This window comes from Nycticebus coucang, chromosome 11, assembly GCF_027406575.1.
Source record: "Nycticebus coucang isolate mNycCou1 chromosome 11, mNycCou1.pri, whole genome shotgun sequence".
In the NCBI taxonomy this organism is placed as follows: Eukaryota; Metazoa; Chordata; class Mammalia; order Primates; family Lorisidae; genus Nycticebus; species Nycticebus coucang.
Genome location: NC_069790.1, coordinates 77779674 through 77800158, shown reverse-complemented (window position 1 = coordinate 77800158; position 20485 = coordinate 77779674).

Genomic DNA, 20485 nt, shown 5'->3' with positions numbered 1-20485 from the left:
GACCCAGGAGAGGAGTTTCATGTCTTCTACTAACATCTCTGAGATTGTGGTATGCCCACTTATTAGCCTTCGAGTCAGGGAAGACATCACATGTCACCTTGTCTACTTGTTTGCTGTCTGTATTTCCATACAAGATGGCAAATTGCGTCAGAGAAGAAACTTTGTTCAGTGCTGTAAACCTGCCACTTAGGCCAGGGCCCAGCACAAAGAGATGTGGTTGTCAGGACATGGTTTATATCGTGGGTTGGAGCTTGGAAACCATGCCTAGTGAATTCTGGAAGTTATGAAAATTCTATAAAGTGTTTTATGACTTGTGTCTTAGAACAGTGAAGGAGGGCAAGACACAGGAGTCTGGGAGAGCAGGTGGGAAGTTGGTGTGTCATCTCAGAGGAGGATACTAGTGTGGAGATAGGACATTGGGATGGAAAAGAGTATGGACGCTATTAAAGAGGAAGAATCGGCAGGGCTTGGTGACTAATCAGCTGTGGGGTGCAGGTGAGTAGGGGTCACAGATAGCTGGGTGCTGGGAGAGAGAAACAGGGACATAGAGGTAGGATATTCAGTCAGAACACAATTTTGGCTAATTATTATCTGCAGAACTGTGGTCATGCCATTATCCTGTGAGCATTGCTTGACATAGATCCAATGGCAAGCGGTTTGTTGCTGGTGCCAGGGTCAGTTGTGGGTTACCAGATATCTTGGTCCTGTGAATCACAGACTCCAAAGGAGACATAGGTTGGTTACAGGGCTTTCTGGTGGTCACTTCTGAGGCCACCTCCATGTTAGACTGCCTCAATTTAGCTGGAACTTTTTTATACTTCACCAATTTCTTTTTCAGTCTTTTTACATTTTCATTTTAGATGGAGTCAAATGTACACTTCTTAAGCATACCTCACTGTGAATGTTTATGCATGCACCCATGTAACCACCACCCAAATCAAGATATAGAACACTCCCATGTCCCCAGAAAGCTCTCTGTGCACCTTCCAAGTCCGAGGTAACCATCCTCCCCCATGGTATCCTATTCTGATTTCTGTCATCTAGGATATTGTAGCTAATTCTTGAACTTTATATAAATAAAATAATACAGTATATATGACTTCTCCCTACTCTGTAGTGGCAATTGCAGGGAAGTCTGTGCTTTGTGTGTGGATGGGTATTATTAAAGAAAAGCCTCTGGACAAGGCTTTGAACCTTGAGCTTGCTGTTGGCCAACTGCCTCAGGCAGAGGTCAATTCCCAGTGACCCAGGGTTACCTCAATTGTTTCTGTTTTATTGGAGATCAAGAGAATTTGGGGAAAACAAACAAGTGATTTTGAGCAATTGTTCTCATGCACTTAAGACTTTTGCTTTCTTGCCAAGGACTAGGGCTAGGGAAAGAGATGAAACCAGGCTGTAGGATGGGGCCCCAGTACTTGGAGCTACCCCCCAAGTGAAGGCGATGGTTTTCCTCTATCACAAATGAAAACTATTTTCTTTTCCACATGCTCATACAAGCATCCTTCACTAGGATTCGGATGGAAGAGGTAATCTCCTGACTTCTACAGAACTTCCTATATCCCTAATTGCTGATGGCCGGGTGACATCTTTGCAGACCCCATTTTTTGTCTAACTTTCTTCCCAAATATTTCTAATTTTCCAGATAACTGCTCTATTCAGAGAGAATGAATGCTAGATTCTTTCTCAGGCATCCTGGGGTTTAGAAAAGAAAGAGAATTCTCATGGATTAGAAACTTGCTATGTGCCAGGTCCTGTGTGAGGTAGTTTCAATCCATTTCCTATTTAATCTCCACAGCAAGATAAGATTTATTATTCCCCTTTGGCAGAAGCAGGAAACAAAAGCAGAAAGGTTGATTAACTTGCCCAAAGTCACACAGCAGAGCCAGGATTTGCTGGGATGGTGTTTGGCTCTTTCCTGCACCACGCAGACCTCTCAGCCTGGCTCATGCAGTCTCTACGGCCCAGAACATTCATATGATCTAGAAAAGTGTTGTGTTAGATTGTTGTTTGGAATTCCACTGTCCTTTTAAAACTTCATGACATGGAAAAGAATCATAGGTCTTAAAGCTAAAATAACATCAACCCAGAATCATATGTGGCCCAATGTGAAAAAAGCTTAAGGTGACACCAGTGTGCAGTGGTGACTTACAGAAATCTGGAGCATAGAAGTGCCCAAAGCTGGCTGCCCTGATATTACCGTCAGGACTTAATTCTCACAAGAAGCCCTGGACAAAGGAAGAAGGCCTGGCAGAACCCTGTGGCTCCTGGCTGAGGAGCACAGCCCAGCTCTGGCAGGGCACCTGCTGACAGGGAGTGTTTACAAGCAGCAGCCTCACAGCCCCTGCCCGAGCAGCTACGATTAGGTCCCATCGCTCTGCCCAGGCCTGCCTGGCAGCCACACACCAAGCCTCACTCACTGTCCTCCAGTAGCACAGCTGGTATAATTTCATGCTTCCCAATTTCTGAGGCTAGTGAATCAATCTCCCCTCCAGTTTGCCTAAAAAAAGAGCTTATTTAGATAAATGCCCCCAGGGAAACAGTCATAGAAAATCACTTAAGGAAACAAGAGGCTTATAAAGGAATGTTCTGTGTGGAGAAATTCACCGTCAGCTCTACGCTGGGGTTGGGAGCAGCTCCGGAAGGAGTGAGCACACACTTCACATGCCAGTTGTGGAAAGGAACCTGCTCATCTCGCAACACTATTTCAAATAAAAACAGGGGAAAGGATTTGGGGACAAAGGTGAATGAAGACTCTCTTCCCCTGGTTTCAGACACAGTGAAACATTCGTTTCATGTCTCCCATCATCTAAGGCCAAGATGTCTCTTAAGTCACTGTTGGACCACACCCACCTTAGGGGGTTCAGGACACCATGGCTGGTGGGGCCAGCTCCCAGGGCACTGGCCCTAGGAGGTATTAGACTGACAACAAGCTGCTCATTGTCAGGGACAAAAGTGACTGGGAAATGGGACTGTGGGGACAGAGCCCATGAGGAGAGCTGATCTCCAAGTAATCCCAGCTGCTGCAGAAGGGGAAGGCACAACCTGGCCACACCCAGGCCAAAGGGGCTCCCAAGAAGCCTCTCCCTCCAGTCCAGCCAAACAGTGGGCCCTGGAGCAAGCTGCTGGCTTCTGGCAGGCTTAAGCGAGTTTCTCTTATGCAAAGAAAGGAAAGGAGAGAGAAGGCTATGAAAGCTGGCCTGGTTCCCAGAAGGAAGGCTGCATGGAAAATGGAAACAGCTGCTCACCAGGACTAGTGGGCTTGTCAAGGGCAGGTCAGCACAGATACCAGAGGAGGAGGCAGAGCCCCCAGGCTCTGGCCCCTGGGGCCTAACCTAATATTAGTTGACCAGACCCTGTACCACCCATTTACACTCATCTCAGGCATGGTAGGAGTAGAAAAAGCACTGGATTGGGAGTGTAAGTCCTGGCTGAAGATCTAGGGAGCTTCCTTGCATGCTGTGAATCATCCACTTTTGGCCCCAGGACCAGGACAGCCCTCTCACGCTGGGGGTTGGGATGGGATGACTCACGAAGAGCGCCTGCCAGTTCACTGCAGTCCTCACAGCTCACTCCAAACTCCTGCCTGGACGTGGAGTGGGATGGAAAGCAGAGAACATCAACTGTCTGGCCTCCAGGCCCTTAGGCCCTCAGCCCCTTGAGGCCGGAACCTTGCACCCTGAGCCTTTCCTAATCCCAGCGTGAGAGGGACAGAACAGGTACTCAGGAAGTATTTATGGCTTGGTAATGATGAGCCATGTCAGAGCCCATGATTTGGTATCCAATAAATTCAGGTTCCAATGTGAGCCCTGTTTCCTGCCTGCTGTGAGGCTCAGGCTCAGCCTCCTTGGCTAAAACATGTGGCTGAGGCAGTCACGGAGCTGATGGGAGATTAAACAAAGTAGCAGCTGGCAAGCGGGAGGGGGCCCAATAAACGAGATTTCTCTTTTTCCAAGTGACTGGAATCCTTGCTCACTCCTTCTAGAGACAGTAAGAAGACACTGGAGCCTGTTAGGTCAGGGCTCTCTTTGGTTTTAGGATCACATCTGTCACTGTGGAGGACGGATGGTGCATCTGCTGGGCTCCACACTTAGCCTGGGGAGAGGCCTTATGCTGCAGCTGTTGCTGGAGCAGGAGGGTGATGTATGCAGCAGGGCTTTGTTCAAACACAGCGTGAGCCTCTGAGCCCTAGCCCAAAAGCCCAAGTCCCCAAGACACCTGCTGTCTGATGCTGGCTGGCCTGGCTCCTCCTGGCTCCCCCGTGTCTCACTTGTGGGCCAGAGTGGAGGAAGGGGTGGCACGGGCCACCACAGAAACCTTTCATGAAACACATTAACCTTACAGAATAATGTTTCTGGAAAAGAGTGGAGGGTTTTTAATACATGTGTCCTGTTGTGGTGATCAGCGGTTTTAACCCTCACCTGCCCTAAATCTAAACAAGGCCCATGGTGATTCCTTCTGGTGGCATCCTCGAGCTTCAGTCCCTGCAGGATGAGGGACATGCATGTCACTAGAACACTTTGATTTACAGAGCACACTCAGCCACATTATTCCCTGTGATCCTCACCACAAATCTAGGAGGCAGACAGGAGAGAAGATGTTAGTCCCATTTTGTAGACAATGGTATTTCATCCAAAAAAAGTTGGGCCAATGTCACATAGCTTATTAATGAAAGGACAGGAACTCATTACCCCTGGAGCTGACCTTGTGTGCTTCCCACAACCAGCCAGGAAGGAACAAGTACCATTGTTTGGCCTCATACTGAGTGAGCTTTGGTAAGATATTTTGCACACTTGCACACACGTGGTGTATTTCTTTTCTGGGTTTAGTTTCTTGTCCCTGTGAGCAGGGAAGGGGCATGGAGGGCACCTCCCCTACCTGTGCTGAGACCCAACAGGGGATACAGGGGGACTGGAGGGCTCCTCTGGACCTGAGACCACCTTTAGTCTTGCCCAAGCACATTCCAGCTGTCTTGACACCCAAGAGCTCACCTTTGCCCACCTGACCCAGTGCTCTGTCGCAGGCTGGTGCAGGCCAGAGCCTGAGTCTGGGCAAGGCAACACTGCACTGGGAACCATGCTGCCAGCAGGGGCTGGAACACTCTGCTGCTGCCACGCCAGGTTAGGTGGTGGTGTGCAGAGCAGGCAAAATCTTCTGCACAGAAGAGGGATAGTGGGCACTTCAGATCCACCAGGAGGCACCTTTCACCATCCGTCTGTCCAGAGGCCATGCCCCCTCCTGCAAGGGCACCTGCCATACAGAGGCTGCCAGGGCAGGGCAGAGCTGGAAGGCTCATGGCACAGTGACTAAGAACAAAGATGTCAAGTCCCACAGTTTCAGATTCAAATCCAGATGCCATTCCTTAGCAGCAGAGTGATCTTGGTAAGCCACTAAATCCCCGTGTGCAGTGTCCTACCACACAGGGTATTATGTGATTTGCATGAGTCACTGAATGTGTGACATGGCCTAGAGCGGCATCCCTCCTCCCCCACCCCTGCTCCTTATTGTGAGGAGTCAGGGAAATGACCTGCCCTTGCAGCTGCCTCACCACGCAAACAGAATTATAGTCAGGCCTGCTCAACACTGCCAGCTGCTGCAGGTTTCACTGTTATTGTATTTCTTTCCTGTCTCCCCGATTGGAATGTAATCTCCGTGAGGGTATAGATTCGAGACTATTTTATTCGCTGATGTTTCTTCAGTGCCTACAAGACTGGCGCACAATAGAAGCTTGATTTGTTGGATGAACAACAGGAAAAAAAAGGGACGAAGGAGCAGAGAAAGAACTAAAATCTCTTCAGATACACAGTTGACAGGGACTGTACCAGGAGTCATCACAGTTGTCTGGGTGGCTCAGGACACAGACAGTGTGGGGAAGGGAGGAAATGAGAGCAGAGTGGCAAGGAGAGGAGACCCTGACCAGGGCGTCCCTCATCGCTCACGAACTCCTGATTCAAGGTCTCACCAGCTCCGAAGAGCAGCCAGCTGGGAAGTGACATCCAAACCCCTCTGCTTGGCGTCCATTACTGGCTGGACCTGAGTGATGCAAAAGCTCGCTGTGTGCTAAACCATGTCTAGTTCTCAGCCCAAGCATGGATCAGGCATTTCAGGATATGTTTTGAGCTGCCTGTTTGGGCTCCTAAAGGCTAATCAGGAGGGGTTTCTGAACAGGCAGGCTCCAAAGGAAAAGCACAAGCATGATTCTGAAGGAGCAGAGCTGGCCCTCATCTGCCAGGCCCCTTGCCACACTCGACTTCTGCCTCAGCCAGTGGCCTGACACTGCTGCCCAAGAGGGAGAAGAGTAGCTTTGTGCCTGGTTGAGGGAGCCCCCCCCACCTTTCACCTGAACTTGGTCGGGAAGGTGCTAATTGCTGCCTTATTTACCTTATCGTAAATAGTCTGCCCCGAGCTCCCCAAGGAACTCACCCCTGGACTTGGGGAAGGAAGTAGATTAATTTTCTGTTTGAAACTATGCTCCTTACAGCTCCGTTGGTCAACTCAGACCTGGGAGAACAGCTAAGGGGAGACTCTGAGGATGTCCCCTGAGACTGGAGGATCTGCTGCACCCACCATTGGCGAGGACAGGAAGGGCAGACACAGGGTGGGAAGACCCAGAGGAAGAACAAAGCAGAAAGGCCCACAGAGTCCAGCAGGCCAGACTTCCCAGCAAGAGGCCCAGGGACACCGAGAGTCATCAGGGAAGAGGTCTCCAGGGTGCCTCCACCCAAGGAAATGTATCTCATTGTGTCCCGTTTTGCATTTTCCTGGATACAGACTAGGTGGTAGCAACACACCCCAGACAGATGTGAGAGCCCACTGCTGCATCCGACTGGGGTACTTGAAACACCATGGGCAGCACAGAGCTGCCTGCTCACCACATGCCAGGATCTGCCAGGGACCATCTCACAGCTAATGACAAATCCTGCTGTCAAGCCACAAAGCAGGGCTTTGTGACTCTGTGTTAGCCTGCATCCTCCCGGGGCAGGACTCCAGGCTGAGCTGGTCAGCCCGGGCCACTGTGGACAATGGAGCACAGTTGGCCGGCTGGCAGGGGAAGTGGCTGTGGAGAACAGCAGCAAGAAGCGAAGGCCTGGTAGCTGCCAGGTCCACACACGCCTCCCAAGGAGTGGGCGGGCAGGGAGGACTCAGAAGAGTAAACTGGGCAACCCAAATCTTGCAAGGTCTGGCTAGCAGCCAAGCGGGCTCCGCAGACACCGCCTGGGCCTGATTTTCCTGTTCTGAGTCTCCCACAGCTGCCAGGAGGCACTTGACAAATATTCAACAGCTCTGGCCCCTGAGCCCATGTTGGGGGACATTCTCAGGGAGTGGACTGAGAAGAAGTGGAGAGGAGCCTTGGAAGGAACCCTAAACCTCAGCCTCTCCTTCCTGCTTGTGATTTACAGAGCCCCAGGGGAGCCGCCCACCTGCAGGCTTAAGCTCCTGAGGTCCACGTGGGTTCTTTAAGCCCAGCTCTCAGGGGAGGAGGTGGAAGTCAGGCTGCCTAGCGCCACCAGTATGAGAGAAGTGACACTGCAAGTAACGCATTTAATGGATTTAAAAACACCAATAGCAAACACAGTCTTTCTGGGGCTTTTTTAAAAGATGCTGAATTAAAAATTTGCATCTTCCCTCTTCCTTGGTCTCTTTGTACAGTTCCACTTGAGCAGCCCACAGTTTCCAGTCTCACTTCTGCTTCCCTGCCCTGCCTGCTGCTTGCAGGTTCCCGTCCTATGCCAGGTCCTGCTCTCCTCATAGCAATCTGACTCTCCACACTTGGCCTCCCTTCCCTCCCACCCACGGACAGCAGCTCCTACCATCTGAATATGAAGTTTCACATATAGCTAAAAATATTTGACAGACTCCCTGGCCTATCCATTATATTAGACTTGTTTAGAGAGAGTCTAATATATATTTTAGTCTAATATATATTAGACTGATATTACACAAATTATATAATAGACCTATATAAAACATCCAGAGGGTAAGAACATATGTTATGATAAAAGTGTGAATTCAGTAACCACATTAAATGCAACTACACTATATTTTACTCAACACAGGGGCATCTAGACAACTTTGAAACCCAACAGGTATGTTATTGATTTGGCCTAAAGACAGTGGAGAGCATACGTGTGAATTTTCAGACTTCTTACAAAAGCTCTAAGTTCTGGAAGGGGCCCATTGTCCTCAGGCCCAGCAGTTCAGGATGTCCTCCGGGTTCCTCCCCTGAGAAGAGCACGGGACTCAGAGACCCAGGTCTCCAGTGCACCTAGTAGTAAGGTAGACCTGGCTCAGACTGCCTGGGGAAGTTCTTGTTAAGTCTGGTCTTGGCAGAAGGCCTGGATAGAGTCAAAGGTTCTGTACCCTTTTGGGGTTATAGACCCCAAATTGTGAAAGCTTTGCAAGTTTTCCTTGAAAAGTACATGGCAATTCAGGAGTCTGGGCAAGGCAGCATGGATTCCACACGACCATCTCCTTGATGGAGAGAGTTCTGAAGTTCTTCCAGGTCTAAGAGGCTGGGGTTTATAATTTGCTTAGAGTTTGCTGGACTTCAGTTCCCTGGCAGAATCATTTTGGAGGGTGAGATGTGTCTGCTCCACCACCACCAATGTTGAGTGTGGGCAGTGGTGATGTGAAGAGTGTCATGGTGCCACCTTGTGCTTCTGTCCTGAAATTGCACCTTCTCTGGGGCCCAAGCTCAAGTCCACACTGCCATTTGCCCACCCACCCACCTCCTTCCATGCTCACCTTCTGCCCACTCCATTCCTCCCCCGCTCCCTCCCACTTGCTTACCCTGATCCAGCTACAGCAGGCTCCTTTCCTTACATTCCTGCCTCAGGACCTTTGCACTGACACTTCTCTCTGCCTGGAGGTCTGTTTTTAAAGCCATATATGCAAGAGCAGTTTGTGCAGTCATATCATGAGTCAATAAGGGTATATTTTTATGAAGATGCTTTTATCTTCATTGGGCCTAAATGAAATGAGTTAATATCACAAGCACATTAATTTTTTTTAATTTGAAGCACCTTCCAGAAGAGATTAATGATTACAGAGGGTATATTAGTCTGCTTTTGTTAAGTTTTGCTGCAACAACAAACAACCTCAAAATCTCAGTGGTCAACAGCAATTTAAGTATTTATCGACCCAGAATGGAACAGTGAAAGAATTGTTGGGACTTCGTCTTAAAGGAGAAAGTGATGCTGAATGCAGGCCATGCACACAGCACTCACACAAGGAACCAAAAGTGCCCAAGAACTTGGAGGGTATTGCCTAGCCCAAAACCTTCCTACTCCAACTGCCACAAGGGAAGGAAGAAGGCTGCTGGGTGCCATTAGAAGACTCAGGGGGGCAAAGGCAAAGAAGAGGAAAAGAATCCTACTGGAAGCAGAGAGCAGGACGAGAGGAGGTGGCACACGTGTGGGAGGTGGCAGCTATTAACCTGGAGTTTGCCCTAAATCTCTTTCCTGCCTCTCACCTGAATCTTGTCCCACAACAAAACCCATTTGAATGGCCCACCTGGGAAACTGATGGGTGATTTGTTTCTTTCCCTTGAAAAATCTCTTTTCTCAGCCACAGGAAAACAACTTTCAAAGTTGATTGGGAAAGGGGGTGGGGTGCGGTTCAGATATGGAAAGAATGAGGAGGGAACAGATGGTGCCTGCTAAGGCGACCAGATTTTCCCCCCCAGTTAATCTGGGAATGACCTAATTTACATAGTATTTGCATAAATTTCCATTTCAAATTAAAGCTGTCCTAACTTCAAGTATACAGAAGAAAATAAATGAGATCAAGCAATCTACTGTAATTGAACTCGAGCCTGTCCTGACTTCCATGAGATGCCCTGGTGTGGGAGAGGGAAGGAAGTCAGCCCACTGTCCCTTAGCAGGAGAGAGCCTAGAAAAAGCTTCTCAGCACCACTGAAATTGGAAGTCACCCCAAGGTCTGGGCCAGAGGTATGCGGAGATAAGAAAACTGCAGTTCTCCTTTGTTGTGTACCTCCTTTCATTGTGGCACGGACCTTCAGAGGAATCAAAACTGCCCTTTTCAGGGGCAGAAAGTCAGCATGGCCTGGGTATGTCACACATGGGGTGGAGGAAAAGCTGGTATCAGGCCGTCACTCTTCCAGGCTCAGCAAACTGGGTGCTTGAGCAAGGGGGTGTGGAGTTACCTGTTTCTGAGCATGGGAGGTGGGGGCCCAACTCCTGTGTGGTGGAGAGTGTTCTGCCTGACTCCTTAGCCCTTCAGCCTTTATTCTCCACCAAATCCCAAATCCCACCACACAGCCAGAAACCCATGTGCGTCCAGAGAAGCACCACACACACAGCCCACCAGACTGGCCCGCCTAGTCCCAGTCTAGCAATGGACATGTTGGTCATCTTATTCCCTAAATGTTCAATCCTTTTCTCTATTTCTAGACTAATTCAGCTCTGGGAAAGTTGTAAGGGCAGTGAATTACCTAAATTGGGTAAGGTGGGGACAGAGCCAAGACTGATGGCTAGGATGATGTTACACCCGATAGGGAGTTACCCAGGAAGGGCTGGCTGCTGCTGAAGGGAACGCCCATCACAATGAAGGAAGGGCAGCCAGTGGCCCTAGATGCTGCTGGTGTCAGTGGAAGCTGAACGGTCAAGATGGGCTTGAATCTGGCCCTCACATGGTTCTCAGATGAGACACCTTGAGTACTGGTCTCTGTGTCTACAGGGTACTGTTCTCTCTCCCTCCCTCACCCAGTGACCTCTCTGCACTTAGCACCCCTCTCTGTTTCCCAAGTCCCTTCTACCTCTCCACAGAGGTAGAAGAATCCCAGTTCTTCTCTACCTTGATTTTCCTTTGAAACAGTTTCTGCTGGAAGCCCTCGGGCCCTCCTGTCCCTGTACTTAACACCAGAAAGTCTCCCTGTCCACCTCTGCTCCCCTGAAATGAGAGCACAAAACAGCCTCACTGGTTCACTGGGGTGGCAGGGAGTTTGAGGTTAGGAGGGGTAAAGAAAAAAAAGATCAGGAAAAAACTAGTAGGGGCTTCACAAGAAAAAGGAAGCAGACTAGTGTCCCCCATCCCATCGTCATTCCTGGGGTCAGGTGAGATGGGCCTACATCATGGACCTGTGTTCCATGGCGGACCCTTCCCCCAGTCCATAGCACAGGGGCTCTCATCTCCAGGGGCAGGGGTTAAACAGGCAATATCTGGATGCTGCGATGCTCTGTGGACATGGGGAGGGTGCAGGGTGGAGAGGAGGCCTCCAGACCCAAAGGAGAATGAACTTGGGCGCAGCCCCTCTGCAGGGCAGGTGCCTGGTCCTAGATGGCTCACCATCAGGCAATGTACAAAGTTCCCAGGGTCTCACCCAGATGGCTCTGCCTTTGCCCTGCGGCCTAGGGAGAGCTGTGTCCTCCTCACATGGCCTCTGGCAGCGTTCTCTGAACAGCAAGGTCCCCCAGGCTATCCAAGATTTTGGAGAGTATTGTGGGTTCGCTCATCGCCCCCATCAGTATTGTGTAACTCCAACAATGCACTGGCGTTCCATGGCCAGACTGGCAGGGACCTCCCAATGTCACCTTGGGGTACAGCCTAAGAAAGAGAGACACCTAACTTTCCCTGCCTGCTCTCAGAGACAGTGTTTTGGATGCAGTGTTTTCTTTTATTATTTTATTTTATTGAGATGAAACAAACATCCCTTACACAGATCTTCATACATTTTAACCACCTCTCCAACCCTGTTTGGGTGTTGTAACCCCTCCCCTTCCCATCCTGCATGTTAATTTGAATATGAACTTAATGGACGCTAAATAAGTCAGCAAAGATGATGTTTTTAGTGCAGCTGAGCAGATGTGTCTCTGAGGAAATGTGCTTGCATGAGCAACGTTACCCAAGAGGCACCTCCAGTTAGTGCCCTCCCACCCAGAGGGCACCCAAAGAGAAACTGCGGCACAGCCAGCCTGGTACAACACCGAGGGGCACTGCACAGGGCAGCTGGCCCTTGGGGGGCTGAAATGTGCAAATGCCACCCCGCCTCCCTTCAGGACCTGCCCCTGCCTACAGTTCCCCCTCCCTCCTTAGGGGCACCCACAAGGCACTTGCTAAGGACTCTGGGGTCCTGCGACAAGGAAGAAAAAACCCCTGACTTCAAGTGGCACACAGACCAGTCCAATGCTGGAGAAATAATCTGCACTCAACTATTTTAATAGACTATAGCCAGAGATAAGACTTTCAAATCCCAGCCTAGCCAAGTTCCTGCACTTTAGGGAATTCTGGGTAACACGGGAGCCAAGGAATGCTCAGTTTAGCCTGGGTGGACACCCACCAGGGTTGGAGAATTCTTGCCTGAAGTCTGAGATTCTCTGGGAATTGCAAAGATTCAAAGAGGCACCTTAGGGAGCTGAAAGCTGGAGCGGTCACTCAAGCTGATGTTGTCCTCTTTTTCCCACCAAGGGCTGCTCTTGAAGCTACTCTGGTAAAGGGGCACGTGGGGTCAGGCACAGACCAGTCTGAACCTCCATGCTGGGCTTCAGGCTGCATCAGACAGTGTGTGGCAGGAAGAACCAAGTCTCAGATCTGGTTCTAGCTCTGTTGCTGTTCAGCTAAGGGCTCCTAAGCCCTAAGCCCTAGGCTTTCCTTTTTGTATCCACATAACACGGGGGTAAAGCAGATGACCTCGTATTCTTCACCGATTTAAAACTCCACAGCTCTGCCCAGCCCACAGGACTGTGATGAGGGATTAACTCCAGGAGGTGTGTGCAAACTGGAAAGCACCGTGCATGTCAGCCCCACTGTGCACGTCAGCCCTTACAGTGATGGTGAGTCCAGGAGCCCTGTATCTGCCCAGGCTGTCACCTCCCAGATGCTTTCTTTATGGATTTGCTGGCCCCTTAGATCAGTGATTTAACAAAAGCTTGGCGGAGCCCAAATTAGGTCTCCCAGAGCCCGGACTAGGGAGTCTGTCCTGTTCAGCCACTTTCTCAGAGCCAGGTGAGGGTCACAGAACCAGGTGAATGGGCAGAGGTCGGGACTCCTCCCTTACACCCATGCCCCACTTTGAAAGTTCTGTGCCAGTGGCATCAGGCAACAACATGCCCTAAAAGAAAACCCCAAGGTGAAGAGACATGGGCCATTCACACCTGTCAGTGCTCCACACGCCTTCCACTCAGTGAACGGCCCGAGTCCAGACTTGCATCTTCCCAGCCTTCTCCGCAACCGGTGATGGCTGGCCTGAGGCACCGAGAGGCAGGAGGAACAGAGCTGGTAGGAGAAACCCACGGTGCCTGGCTCTGATTTTTCTGCCACCCTCGCCTGGAAGAGCTCCAAAGTGCAGGCAGCCCCAGTAGGTCTCTAGGAAAAAGGTCTGCTCGGTCCCTGAGAAGATGTCACCTTGAAAGAAAGGGGCAAATATTCCGAGTGCTTACTATGTACATGATGTCAGTTAATGTACACACACCACTAGGGGACAGACTTATTGTCACCATGATCCCCATTTTGCACAGTTGGAAACAGAAGCTCAAAGATGTTAAACGATTTACTCAAGGTCACAATGTTAATAATGACAGAGCCAATATTTGAGTCCAAGTGCGCAGAATAGCAAAGTGCACACCCTTAGCCATGTCTTATCCAGAGTGGGAACAGGTCACTGTGGTGTTGGTCGCTTGGACTAGAGATCACTTCTTGTCCTGAGACATTCATTTGGCAGGCAAAGTCTAACAAGTCACCAGCTGTACTTGGATGAATGTGATGGTTTAAATATATCAGCCCTCAGAAAAGACCCTGCACATTTAGAGAAAGAACTACTGAGATGTGGGAAGTTAACTCCAGGGTTCCAGAAACCTTCAAGTGCAAAAAGGAACAGTGACAGCGTTCTAGGCCTTGTCAGAAGACGGCCCAGGGAAGACATGGCTGCCCCAGCTAAACTCTCTGGCCCAGTGAGGTACAATGACAGAACGTTCATACCAGGCTAGGGGAACCTCTGGGACAGCCCCCCTTCTCACCAATCCCCTCCTATGTGGTTAGACATTATATTTTATGGAGAAAAGAGGCATTCTAGGGTCTTTCAATTCACTGAAGGGTCACACAGGGAGTTCACAGCAGAGCTGCAGACACTCCATATGCAGGGCTGGTCTGAGACAGGCCTCCCAGGCAGAAGCTCCCAGCTATGTCAAAGGCACTATGGGGCTTAAAGCTGGAGGTTCTGAGGTCTCCTCACAGGGTCAGCACAACAGCCCAGGATAAACTGGGACCAAGCCAGATGGCAGCATGCCAATATCCATAGCCTGGCTCTGAGTTACAGGGGGAAGTCACAGGAACAATGTGCCCTTGTGTAGCTTGGGAACAGGGGTTGACAAAGCTCAACTCTCAGCTCTATGCTCAATGGTCATAGTCCGAAGGCCACTTGCCTCACAGTGAGGGCTGCAGGTGTGGGCTTTATGTCAGGGAAAGGGGATATTTAAAGCAGTGTCAAGTTCCCCTTTCTTCACAGTCACTCATAGTTAGCCCTTTGGCTTCTAGAAATAAAAATCAATTAGTTTCACAGAGATGGCAGAAGAATGTGGTGCAGGAAGAGAAGAGGTGTTAAGGGCAAAGCCAGTCCTCGACTTTTTTTTGAAACAGAGCCTCCCTCTGTTACTAAAGCTAGAGTGTGGTGGTGTCATCATAGCTCACAGCCACCTGAAACTCCTGGGCTCAAGGGATCCTCCAACCTCAGCCTCCCAATTAGCTGAGATGATAGTCACCCATCACCATCACACTGGGCTTTTTTCTACTTTTAGTAGAGACAGGTTCTACCTCTTGCTCAGGCTGGTCTTGAAATCCTGACCTCAACCAAGCCTCCTGTCTCAGCCTCCCAGAGTGCTAGAATTATAGGCACCTGGCCCAATCCTTGACAATTGCTACTATCATCCCTATCATCGTTGTGATCTTCTGCTATTAGTATAGAACAGGAGAATGTACCAGGCACATCAATCATGGTCGCTATTATACCCACCATTCCTGGCTAAGAAGAATGGTCTCAGTCATAGCCCCCAAAGAGGGGAGAGTGTCCCCAAGACGGTCTTCATTCAGCATTGGCTCAGTTTGAACCTCGTGACCCATACCCCTGCTTGGCCTCATGTGATTGGGCAGGAGTGGATGCCTGGCCCAGGACCTCCTCCCTGGGGACTGGGAATATTATCCCTCATGGCTCAGCTCAACCAACTCTGCCCAAATGAGAATTAGATTAGCAATTAGATTCATTGAATTATCTTTCCCTGTCAGGTGACTCATTTTAAAAATCAAGAGAAAACGAGCCAACTGGTTACAGGACAAACATCGCAAAGATACACTTAGAAGAGGTGAGTGAGGACTCAAATCACTGAGTCATATTGGTGCTGTGCAGTGGTTCTGAGCCCAGATACCTCTGCACAGTGGCTGGCAGCATACCTTTCACAGATGGGTAACACGTTGTGCTCAAGGTGGAAAATGTACCTTTTGTTGTAACCAAGGATATATATTGTTATGACAGTGTTTGTGGGACAGAATGTTGAGAGGAGTACTTCGTGTAGATGGGGAGAATCCCAAATATGCATATTGGAGGGAAGAGGTAGAGTTTAATGACAAGTGTATGCCAGCACAGCCACATTTCCAGGAGTGTATGAAAACTTTGTCTTGTGTGTACAGAAGAGAGCACCATTTGGGCCATAACAGTTATCTTCAAATAAAGACACACAGGCTTAAAGAGTAACCAAGTAAATGCTATGGTAAGTAGGGATGTAATTTAATTCTTTTAAAGGCTTGCCAAAACTTCTGGCATTTGAACGTGTGCCATTGTATTAGTCAGGACCCTTTTGGTCTCAAGTAACAGAAACCCAACTCAAATTAACTTTACAAAGGAATTTGATGGTTTACATAATTGAAAAATCTAAGGATAGAACTGACTTCAGTTACAGCTGGATACAAATGCTCAATATCATCAGGATTAGTAATTTTTTTCTTACTCTAATTTCCTCCAGTTGGCATTGCTTTTAGGTTGGCAGGCTCTTCCCACACTTAACAATGTGGCCAATATTGGCTTCAAGCTGTATGCTTATCTTCTTCCACCTTAGCATCATCAGCAGAAAAACAGTAATTTCCTGGGTCTTTAGTACAAATCCCATGGTTAGCTCTCATTGGTCCACCTTGAGAAATGTATTCATCACTGAGCCAATTACTGGAGCCCGGGAGAAGCTGTGATCTGATTGGCCTGGTCCAGGTCATGTGCCCAGTTCTCCATCATTCTAGAGCATGATGTCAGCCCTACCAGAACACAGGGCCTAACAGTAGAAAATGGTTGGTGCCGGAGGGAGGGATGTGGAACAGGCAGTAAGGAGAGCCTCAGGCAAACAAAATAGTTGAATACAATCTCTCAAGAGCAAAGATCCTTGAACTCCTGACATTAACCTCTTATAGCTGCCTTGAATGCTGAATGACTTTTTGACCACAATCTCCATGAGACCTAACTGTATTTTCATTATGGATTTATCCCTCGGGGTTCTTATCTACAAACAACAAACTCACTCTGGTTTCTTTAAGTAGAAAAAGATGCATGAAAACACATCATTAGTAGTTCAAAGAATCTCCAGCAAAGTCAGAGAAATAAACCTGGGGCTCTGCAGCTATGGGTGGTACCCAGACCCCTATCTGTCTGGTCACAGGCTTGATCCCACTCCTTTGGTGCATGTTACTGTGAGCATCTCTGCCTCTGCTGCCTCTCGGTTTCCATGTCCTTTCTGTAGGCTCCACTTCATTTCCAAGACCCAATCCCATACAGCAGCTTCTCACTTGCTTTTCACATTCTCCTGATGCTGTTTCAAATGAGTAGGGCCTGTGTCCCATGTCTTAGCTGCAAAGGAATCTGAATTACTGAGTTCTGATCTCCACCCCGGTAAGGAGGCATCCCTTACATGGCACATTTCCCAAATTTAGGAAGGCTTTTCAAATGATGCTGACCTGGTATCAATATGATTCATATCCACTATACCACCCCTCAAACAGTCAAGTCTTCTGCCTCCTTTGGGTTCTGGAGAGACCAAAGCAAGGGAGCCTAGCCTCTTTATTTTCACATGTGGCTTCCCAAGATATCTGTGAATCCCTGTTCACTGCAACCAAAGGAACTCAGTTAACACAACACAATTTGGCCAATGTAGTTTGGATAAAATTTAGCTGGGGGATAATTGTTTCCTTCCCAGCAAGACTGGCTCACAAAAGCTAATGGCTTCTTCAAACAGAAGGGCCCTAGTGGGACTTTGGAAGTTGTCTTGGAATCATGGTCACAAGGAGCCCTCCCAGGAGTGCCAGCCCACAAGATATCTATCAAGCCTTGTTACGGAATTCTACAAATGCCACACATTTAGCCACAAATCATCCCCAGCTATTAACAATAATGAGGTTGCCGGATGGGGGCTCCCTGTCAAGGGTTTTCCCGGCCTGATAAATTCCCTTGAAGTCTGGAATTCTCCAGCAGCATTTCTAGGACGCTGAATTACCTGAATTTCCTTCTGCAGCTGTCTACTCCTCCACCAGGAGCTGAAGTCATTTCATTAAGAAATAGGTTTTGAATATCATATATGTCCTAGGCATTGTGCTAACACTGGACATGCTCTGTCCCTAGGGGCCCTTCCGACAAGGAAATGAGCCACAGCTTAAACGGAGGCAGAAGAAGCAAGGAAAGGAGCAAAAATGTTAAAGCACCATTATCCAGTTTGCATCTGGATAAAGTTTGCATCTTTAAGCAGACTTGTTGAGCAGGGTCATTACAGAAGGTGAGGTCTTTGACTAATATAGAAGTACAGCCATTGTATTTTCGGAACACATAGACTAACAACTTTCGCTGACTAGGGAATTAGTTTGTATAAAAGTTATCTAAAGATATCACCATTAAATACATTTATTTATATTTAATAAGTGAAAAGAATAAGATCAGAGGAAATAATGACCTCTTCGGAAAATCTAGACAGAGCTGGTTGGATACTTGGCTGCTCCTGGGGTGACCATAAGGAAGTGCAGTCTTTTACCAGTGTGGACCTCCCCTCAGAATATTGACGTGTTTCACAGAGGGGAAGCGGGGGCACCTGTGCAAACTTTGGGCTTGACAGGAAGGGAAAAGAGGAAACGCCTGCCGTCATCTCAGCGGCCCCACGTGGGCTGACGAAGCAGCCCCGCCGTTCACCAACCTCACAGGGGCCGCGGAGGCGGCGCTGCCCCGGCAGGCCGCTAGGTGTCGCCGTGAACCCGTGAGAGCGGGGCCCTACCCTGGGGGCGCACATCAGCGCGGTCTGTTTTCAATCAACACGTTGTCAGTTTTTCTCCCCGAGGCCCCAGGAGTGTGCTAGGAATTTTTATTTCTTGAGAAATACTGTGATTCAGCTGCCCTTTGTTGGCCCTGCTGGAGAGAATGAAGGTTGTGCTTGCTCCTGCCAGCCCCCCAGGCAGGGGGCTCCCCTGGTGGAGTCTTCAGGCCACCGCCCTCCTCCTCTCTCCCCCCTCCCTTTCTTCCTCTCCATTCCTTTTCCTCTTTCTCTCCCTGTGCCTAGTGACACCAGCGAGCTGCTCAGTACAGAGGGTCCCCATTCTGGAGGCCTCTTTCAACCTTCTGCGTTTTAAGGCAGCCACACAGCTCCAGAATAAACTAACTTGCGAGGCTCAGCCGCGCCCCCTTCTTTCAAAGCAGCCACAGAAGAAAGCAGTGTTGGGGTGGGGGCAGCAGGAGGCTCAGCTACCTCCCTGGGGTTTTCGGGCCTTACTCAGCCTCCAAGGGCCTAAAAGTCACACCTGCTTTCAGGTCTCACTTCCCTCTGCCATGTATTAGCCGTGAGACCTTCGCAGCTCGCTCGCCCTTTCTCAGCCTCCATTCTTCATATATGAACTAGATAGGACTTACCCAGTGGTGGGTAAGGGCCACCACTGACCTGGCATGGAGCAGGCATTCTATAAAGGCAGGTGACTTTCCTTATGACTACAAGGGGCACTTAACCGACCCATCAACACACACCCACGGACAGAGATCTTTGGGACCTGCAGTCTCCTGACCCCGTGGCAAGATGGTGTGTCCGGGAAACAGAATTCAGGGTGTGTGTTCAAAATTTGTCTGGAATCCCCGCTGAGTCTAACTCTCTCTACTTATGTCAACAGGGATAAATTTGTTCCAAGCCCAGCTGGGAGCTGTCTTGGTCAATAGCCATAGCTTGCTTGGCAAAATGCCATGATAGCCGTCCTAGAACAGCTGGGGAAAAGGCCACTCGTGGGTGGAGCGGCTGCTCACTGCTCACCCTGGTTTCCAGCCACCACATTGGTGCTGTGGGTTTTTTTCAGGTGGCTACAAGGCAGAATCCTGACCCTAGGTGCCCCTGCAGCTGCTCTCTGCAGACACCGAGGCCACATACCCTGAAAAGTTGGGGAGAAGTGGGAAAAGGGCAGAGCCAGGTTTTTGTTCGTTTGTCTGTTTTACCGGAGGCTTACCTGGAACTCTCACTGGAAGCTAAAAGGCAAAGAGAAGGTAATGCCCCTGCTGGCCAACGTGAGTAACTGCAGCCTCCTCCCCCTTGGGGAAGAGACCATTTCTGACAGACTGAGATCTCTGGCTTCAGCACGCTTGAATACTCAGAGCCAAAATGAGACTGCATTTGTTGAGCAGCAAATAGGTAGGGGATGTGTGCTGACTCATACACAGCCCAAAGCAATGTTCTGGGCTTAGCAGGGATGTGGGAGGCAGGGGGCTATTCAGACCCTCAGGCCAAGCCTAGCAGAACAGGGCACCCTCAGAGCATATTGCTTGTCCAGAGGCTGGCATTGACTCTGTACCTGTGAAGGTTTTATTTCTTCAGCCATGAGAAGCTTTGGACTTTCAAGGAAGAGCTATTCAGCCAGAGGATCTATCGAGGGGTCCAGTTACCCAATTCCTTTCTCCATCAGAATTAAAGGTCATAGCTGAGTGGGTTGGAAGAGACACACCCAGATTGTGGTCCCGGCTCTGTGACTTCTGAGTTCTCTAACCTTCAGTTTCTTATCTGTAAGATGCATATAATCCCCAAATGCAGACTTCTCAGAAGCATGCCACGTAGATTAGAGGTTGTGTAGGTGGAGGCCCCAGTCATGTGAGGCATACAATGGCAGCCAGGAGGTTGCCAGCGACCTAGCTGCAGATTGCCCAGGCACGGGGGAAGCTGCTGCTATGAATCTCAGTGAACTCCACCAGTGCTACAGACCACACCCAGACTCCTCAAGTCCTAGTGGATGGGATCTGGGAAGGCCTGAATGCCCTACAATGCAACCTGGGCTGCTGCTGCTTCACTTTTCTTTTTGAAAATCTTGTGAACTCTCATGAATCTCTGGGGAGGAAATTTTAATAAAATCATGCAACTTCTGTGCAAAACAACCTGACAGTTTCTCAAAAAAGTAAATACATGACCCAGCAATTTCATTCCTAGGTATATATCCAAGAGAAATGAGAACACATGTCCATACAAAAGCTTGTATGTGAATGCTTCTTGCAGCG